Source organism: Penaeus vannamei, chromosome 37 (assembly GCF_042767895.1).
Source record: "Penaeus vannamei isolate JL-2024 chromosome 37, ASM4276789v1, whole genome shotgun sequence".
NCBI classification, from domain to species: domain Eukaryota; kingdom Metazoa; phylum Arthropoda; class Malacostraca; order Decapoda; family Penaeidae; genus Penaeus; species Penaeus vannamei.
Window position 1 is genome coordinate 3,121,500 of NC_091585.1, and position 7,500 is coordinate 3,128,999.

At 67.1% G+C, this 7,500-nt stretch overlaps 1 protein-coding gene across 1 annotated transcript in view; it reads right to left on the minus strand.

The window, feature by feature from the left end:
• Positions 1–7,500, minus strand: part of LOC113822377 (ribosome-binding protein 1) — a 54,025-nt gene that overhangs the window by 29,029 nt on the left and 17,496 nt on the right. The gene's annotated exons all lie outside the window — the stretch shown is intronic.

Below are 7,500 nucleotides of genomic sequence, written 5' to 3' on the forward strand. Positions count from 1 at the left end.
GCCCCTCTTCCCTTCGCGCGGGAGCCACGCCCCTCTTCCCTTCGCTCGGGAGCCACGCCCCTCTTCGTCTTCGCTCAGGAGCCACGCCCCTCTTCCCTTCGCTCGGGAGCCACGCCCCTCTTCCCTTCGCTCGGGAGCCACGCCCCTCTTCCCTTCGCTCGGGAGCCACGCCCCTCTTCCCTTCGCTCGGGAGCCACGCCCCTCTTCCCTTCGCTCGGGAGCCACGCCCCTCTTCCCTTCGCACGGGAGCCACGCCCCTCTTCCCTTCGCGCGGGAGCCACGCCCCTCTTCCCTTCGCTCGGGAGCCACGCCCCTCTTCCCTTCGCTCGGGAGCCACGCCCCTCTTCCCTTCGCTCGGGAGCCACGCCCCTCTTCCCTTCGCTCGGGAGCCACGCCCCTCTTCCCTTCGCACGGGAGCCACGCCCCTCTTCCCTTCGCGCGGGAGCCACGCCCCTCTTCCCTTCGCTCGGGAGCCACGCCCCTCTTCCCTTCGCTCGGGAGCCACGCCCCTCTTCCCTTCGCGCGGGAGCCACGCCCCTCTTCCCTTCGCTCGGGAGCCACGCCCCTCTTCCCTTCGCGCGGGAGCCACGCCCCTCTTCCCTTTGCTCGGAAGCCACGCCCCTCTTCCCTTCGCGCGGGAGCCACGCCCCTCTTCCCTTCGCTCGGGAGCCACGCCCCTCTTCCCTTCGCTCAGGAGCCACGCCCCTCTTCCCTTCGCGCGGGAGCCACGCCCCTCTTCCCTTCGCTCGGGAGCCACGCCCCTCTTCCCTTCGCTCAGGAGCCACGCCCCTCTTCCCTTCGCTCGGAAGCCACGCCCCTCTTCCCTTCGCTCGGGAGCCACGCCCCTCTTCGTCTTCGCTCAGGAGCCACGCCCCTCTTCCCTTCGCTCGGGAGCCACGCCCCTCTTCCCTTCGCTCGGGAGCCACGCCCCTCTTCGTCTTCGCTCGGGAGCCACGCCCCTCTTCCCTTCGCTCAGGAGCCACGCCCCTCTTCCCTTCGCTCGGGAGCCACGCCCCTCTTCCCTTCGCACGGGAGCCACGCCCCTCTTCCCTTCGCTCGGGAGCCACGCCCCTCTTCGTCTTCGCTCGGGAGCCACGCCCCTCTTCCCTTCGCGCGGGAGCCACGCCCCTCTTCCCTTCGCTCGGGAGCCACGCCCCTCTTCGTCTTCGCTCAGGAGCCACGCCCCTCTTCCCTTCGCTCGGGAGCCACGCCCCTCTTCCCTTCGCTCGGGAGCCACGCCCCTCTTCCCTTCGCTCGGGAGCCACGCCCCTCTTCCCTTCGCTCGGGAGCCACGCCCCTCTTCCCTTCGCACGGGAGCCACGCCCCTCTTCCCTTCGCGCGGGAGCCACGCCCCTCTTCCCTTCGCTCGGGAGCCACGCCCCTCTTCCCTTCGCTCGGGAGCCACGCCCCTCTTCCCTTCGCTCGGGAGCCACGCCCCTCTTCCCTTCGCTCGGGAGCCACGCCCCTCTTCCCTTCGCACGGGAGCCACGCCCCTCTTCCCTTCGCGCGGGAGCCACGCCCCTCTTCCCTTCGCTCGGGAGCCACGCCCCTCTTCCCTTCGCTCGGGAGCCACGCCCCTCTTCCCTTCGCGCGGGAGCCACGCCCCTCTTCCCTTCGCTCGGGAGCCACGCCCCTCTTCCCTTCGCGCGGGAGCCACGCCCCTCTTCCCTTTGCTCGGAAGCCACGCCCCTCTTCCCTTCGCGCGGGAGCCACGCCCCTCTTCCCTTCGCTCAGGAGCCACGCCCCTCTTCCCTTCGCGCGGGAGCCACGCCCCTCTTCCCTTCGCTCGGGAGCCACGCCCCTCTTCCCTTCGCTCAGGAGCCACGCCCCTCTTCCCTTCGCTCGGAAGCCACGCCCCTCTTCCCTTCGCTCGGGAGCCACGCCCCTCTTCGTCTTCGCTCAGGAGCCACGCCCCTCTTCCCTTCGCTCGGGAGCCACGCCCCTCTTCCCTTCGCTCGGGAGCCACGCCCCTCTTCGTCTTCGCTCGGGAGCCACGCCCCTCTTCCCTTCGCTCAGGAGCCACGCCCCTCTTCCCTTCGCTCGGGAGCCACGCCCCTCTTCCCTTCGCACGGGAGCCTCGCCCCTCTTCCCTTCGCTCGGGAGCCACGCCCCTCTTCGTCTTCGCTCGGGAGCCACGCCCCTCTTCGTCTTCGCTCGGGAGCCACGCCCCTCTTCCCTTCGCGCGGGAGCCACGCCCCTCTTCCCTTCGCTCGGGAGCCACGCCCCTCTTCCCTTCGCTCGGGAGCCACGCCCCTCTTCCCTTCGCTCGGGAGCCACGCCCCTCTTCCATTCCCTCAGGAGCCACGCACCTCTTCCCTTCGCTCGGGAGCCACGCCCCCCTTCCCTTCGCTCGGGAGCCACGCCCCTCTTCCCTTCGCTCGGGAGCCACGCCCCTCTTCCCTTCGCGCGGGAGCCACGCCCCTCTTCCCTTCCCTCAGGAGCCACGCCCCTCTTCCCTTCCCTCAGGAGCCACGCCCTTCTTCCATTCCCTCAGGAGCCACGCCCCTCTTCCATTCCCTCAGGAGCCACGCCCCTCTTCCCTTCGCTCGGGAGCCACGCCCCTCTTCCATTCCCTCAGGAGCCACACCCCTCTTCCATTCCCTCAGGAGCCACGCCCCTCTTCCATTCCCTCAGGAGCCACGCCCCTCTTCCCTACGCTCGGGAGCCACGCCCCTCTTCCATTCCCTCAGGAGCCACGCCCCTCTTCCATTCCCTCAGGAGCCACGCCCCTCTTCCATTCCCTCAGGAGCCACGCCCCTCTTCCTTCGCTCGGGAGCCACGCCCCTCTTCCATTCCCTCAGGAGCCACGCCCCTCTTCTATTCCCTCAAGAGCCACGCCCCTCTTCCCTTCGCTCAGGAGCAACGCCCCTCTTCCATTCCCTCAGGAGCCACGCCCCTCTTCCATTCCCTCAGGAGCCACGCCCCTCTTCCATTCCCTCAGGAGCCACGCCCCTCTTCCATTCCCTCAGGAGCCACGCCCCTCTTCCATTCCCTCAGGAGCCACGCCCCTTTTCCATTCCCTCTGGAGCCACGCCCCTCTTCCATTCCCTCTGGAGCCACGCCCCTCTTCCATTCCCTCAGGAGCCATGCCCCTCTTCCCTTCGCTCAGGAGCCACGCCCCTCTTCCATTCCCTCAGGAGCCACGCCCCTCTTCCATTCCCTCAGGAGCCACGCCCCTTTTCCATTCCCTCAGGAGCCATGCCCCTCTTCCATTCCCTCAGGAGCCACGCCCCTCTTCCATTCCCTCAGGAGCCACGCCCCTCTTCCCTTCCCTCAGGAGCCACGCCCCTCTTCCATTCCCTCTGGAGCCACGCCCCTCTTCCATTCCCTCTGGAGCCACGCCCCTCTTCCCTTCGCTCGGGAGCCACGCCCCTCTTCCATTCGCTCAAGAGCCACGCCCCTCTTCCCTTCGCTCAGGAGCCACGCCCCTCTTCCCTTCGCTCAGGAGCCACGCCCCTCTTCCCTTCGCTCGGGAGCCACGCCCCTCTTCCATTCCCTCAGGAGCCACGCCCCTCTTCCATTCCCTCAGGAGCCACGCCCCTCTTCCCTTCGCTCAGGAGCCACGCCCCTCTTCCATTCCCTCAGGAGCCACGCCCCTCTTCCCTTCGCTCAGGAGTCACGCCCCTCTTCCATTCCCTCAGGAGCCACGCCCCTCTTCCCTTCCCTCAGGAGTCACGCCCCTCTTCCATTCCCTCAGGAGCCACGCCCCTCTTCCCTTCGCTCAGGAGCCACGCCCCTCTTCCCTTCGCTCGGGAGCCACGCCCCTCTTCCCTTCGCTCAGGAGCCACGCCCCTCTTCCCTTCGCTCAGGAGCCACGCCCCTCTTCCCTTCCCTCAGGAGTCACGCCCCTCTTCCATTCCCTCAGGAGCCACGCCCCTCTTCCATTCCCTCAGGAGCCACGCCCCTCTTCCCTTCCCTCAGGAGTCACGCCCCTCTTCCATTCCCTCAGGAGCCACGCCCCTCTTCCATTCCCTCAGGAGCCACGCCCCTCTTCCCTTCGCTCAGGAGCCACGCCCCTCTTCCCTTCGCTCGGGAGCCACGCCCCTCTTCCCTTCGCTCAGGAGCCACGCCCCTCTTCCCTTCGCTCGGGAGCCACGCCCCTCTTCCCTTCGCTCAGGAGCCACGCCCATCTTCCCTTCGCTCAGGAGCCACGCCCCTCTTCCCTTCGCTCAGGAGCCACGCCCCTCTTCCCTTCCCTCAGGAGCCACGCCCCTCTTCCCTTCGCTCAGGAGCCACGGTCCTCTTCCCTTCGCTCAGGAGCCACGCCCCTCTTCCCTTCGCTCAGGAGCCACGCCCCTCTTCCATCCCCTCAGGAGCCACGCCCCTCTTCCCTTCGCTCAGGAGCCACGCCCCTCTTCCCTTCGCTCAGGAGCCACGTCCCTCGTCCTTTCACACAGGAGCCACGCCCCTCTTCCCTTCGCTCAGGAGCCACGCCCCTCTTCCCTTCGCTCAGGAGCCACGTCCCTCTTCCCTTCGCTCGGGAGCCACGCCCCTCTTCCATTCCCTCAGGAGCCACGCCCCTCTTCCATTCGCTCAGGAGCCACGCCCCTCTTCCTTTCGCTCAGGAGCCACGCCCCTCTTCCATTCCCTCAGGAGCCACGCCCCTCTTCCCTTCGCTCAGGAGCCACGTCCCTCTTCCCTTCGCTCGGGAGCCACGCCCCTCTTCCATTCCCTCAGGAGCCACGCCCCTCTTCCATTCCCTCAGGAGCCACGCCCCTCTTCCATTCCCTCAGGAGCCACGCCCCTTTTCCATTCCCTCTGGAGCCACGCCCCTCTTCCATTCCCTCTGGAGCCACGCCCCTCTTCCATTCCCTCAGGAGCCACGCCCCTCTTCCCTTCGCTCAGGAGCCACGCCCCTCTTCCATTCCCTCAGGAGCCACGCCCCTCTTCCATTCCCTCAGGAGCCACGCCCCTTTTCCATTCCCTCAGGAGCCATGCCCCTCTTCCATTCCCTCAGGAGCCACGCCCCTCTTCCATTCCCTCAGGAGCCACGCCCCTCTTCCCTTCCCTCAGGAGCCACGCCCCTCTTCCATTCCCTCTGGAGCCACGCCCCTCTTCCATTCCCTCTGGAGCCACGCCCCTCTTCCCTTCGCTCGGGAGCCACGCCCCTCTTCCATTCGCTCAAGAGCCACGCCCCTCTTCCCTTCGCTCAGGAGCCACGCCCCTCTTCCCTTCGCTCAGGAGCCACGCCCCTCTTCCCTTCGCTCGGGAGCCACGCCCCTCTTCCATTCCCTCAGGAGCCACGCCCCTCTTCCATTCCCTCAGGAGCCACGCCCCTCTTCCATTCCCTCAGGAGCCACGCCCCTCTTCCATTCCCTCAGGAGCCACGCCCCTCTTCCCTTCGCTCAGGAGTCACGCCCCTCTTCCATTCCCTCAGGAGCCACGCCCCTCTTCCCTTCCCTCAGGAGTCACGCCCCTCTTCCATTCCCTCAGGAGCCACGCCCCTCTTCCCTTCGCTCAGGAGCCACGCCCCTCTTCCCTTCGCTCGGGAGCCACGCCCCTCTTCCCTTCGCTCAGGAGCCACGCCCCTCTTCCCTTCGCTCAGGAGCCACGCCCCTCTTCCCTTCCCTCAGGAGTCACGCCCCTCTTCCATTCCCTCAGGAGCCACGCCCCTCTTCCATTCCCTCAGGAGCCACGCCCCTCTTCCCTTCCCTCAGGAGTCACGCCCCTCTTCCATTCCCTCAGGAGCCACGCCCCTCTTCCATTCCCTCAGGAGCCACGCCCCTCTTCCCTTCGCTCAGTAGCCACGCCCCTCTTCCCTTCGCTCGGGAGCCACGCCCCTCTTCCCTTCGCTCAGGAGCCACGCCCCTCTTCCCTTCGCTCGGGAGCCACGCCCCTCTTCCCTTCGCTCAGGAGCCACGCCCATCTTCCCTTCGCTCAGGAGCCACGCCCCTCTTCCCTTCGCTCAGGAGCCACGCCCCTCTTCCCTTCCCTCAGGAGCCACGCCCCTCTTCCCTTCGCTCAGGAGCCACGGTCCTCTTCCCTTCGCTCAGGAGCCACGCCCCTCTTCCCTTCGCTCAGGAGCCACGCCCCTCTTCCATCCCCTCAGGAGCCACGCCCCTCTTCCCTTCGCTCAGGAGCCACGCCCCTCTTCCCTTCGCTCAGGAGCCACGTCCCTCGTCCTTTCACACAGGAGCCACGCCCCTCTTCCCTTCGCTCAGGAGCCACGCCCCTCTTCCCTTCGCTCAGGAGCCACGTCCCTCTTCCCTTCGCTCGGGAGCCACGCCCCTCTTCCATTCCCTCAGGAGCCACGCCCCTCTTCCATTCCCTCAGGAGCCACGCCCCTCTTCCTTTCGCTCAGGAGCCACGCCCCTCTTCCCTTCGCTCAGGAGCCACGTCCCTCTTCCCTTCGCTCGGGAGCCACGCCCCTCTTCCATTCCCTCAGGAGCCACGCCCCTCTTCCATTCCCTCAGGAGCCACGCCCCTCTTCCATTCCCTCAGGAGCCACGCCCCTCTTCCTTTCGCTCAGGAGCCACGCCCCTCTTCCCTTCGCTCAGGAGCCACGTCCCTCTTCCCTTCGCTCGGGAGCCACGCCCCTCTTCCATTCCCTCAGGAGCCACGCCCCTCTTCCATTCCCTCAGGAGCCACGCCCCTCTTCCATTCCCTCAGGAGCCACGCCCCTCTTCCATTCCCTCAGGAGCCACGCCCCTCTTCCATTCCCTCAGGAGCCACGCCCCTCTTCCCTTCGCTCAGGAGCCACGTCCCTCTTCCCTTCGCTCAGGAGCCACGTCCCTCTTCCCTTCGCTCAGGAGCCACGCCCCTCTTCCCTTCGCTCAGGAGCCACGCCCCTCTTCCCTTCGCTCAGGAGCCACGCCCCTCTTCCATTCCCTCAGGAGCCACGCCCCTCTTCCCTTCGCTCAGGAGCCACGCCCCTCTTCCCTTCCCTCAGGAGTCACGCCCCTCTTCCATTCCCTCAGGAGCCACGCCCCTCTTCCATTCCCTCAGGAGCCACGCCCCTCTTCCCTTCCCTCAGGAGTCACGCCCCTCTTCCATTCCCTCAGGAGCCACGCCCCTCTTCCATTCCCTCAGGAGCCACGCCCCTCTTCCCTTCGCTCAGGAGCCACGCCCCTCTTCCCTTCGCTCAGGAGCCACGCCCCTCTTCCCTTCGCTCAGGAGCCACGCCCCTCTTCCCTTCGCTCGGGAGCCACGCCCCTCTTCCCTTCGCTCAGGAGCCACGCCCCTCTTCCCTTCGCTCAGGAGCCACGCCCCTCTTCCCTTCGCTCAGGAGCCACGCCCCTCTTCCCTTCGCTCAGGAGCCACGCCCCTCTTCCCTTCGCTCGGGAGCCACGCCCCTCTTCCCTTCGCACAGGAGCCACGCCCCTCTTCCCTTCGCTCAGGAGCCACGCCCCTCTTCCCTTCGCACAGGAGCCACGCCCCTCTTCCATAGCTAAGAAAATGGCTGGTTCACATAAATTCCAACCAAGTATTATCACACAGACTCGCTTTGTGTGAAAATGTTTCAAGCACAGAATACTTCGTGTTTTCACAAGGCCTCACTTC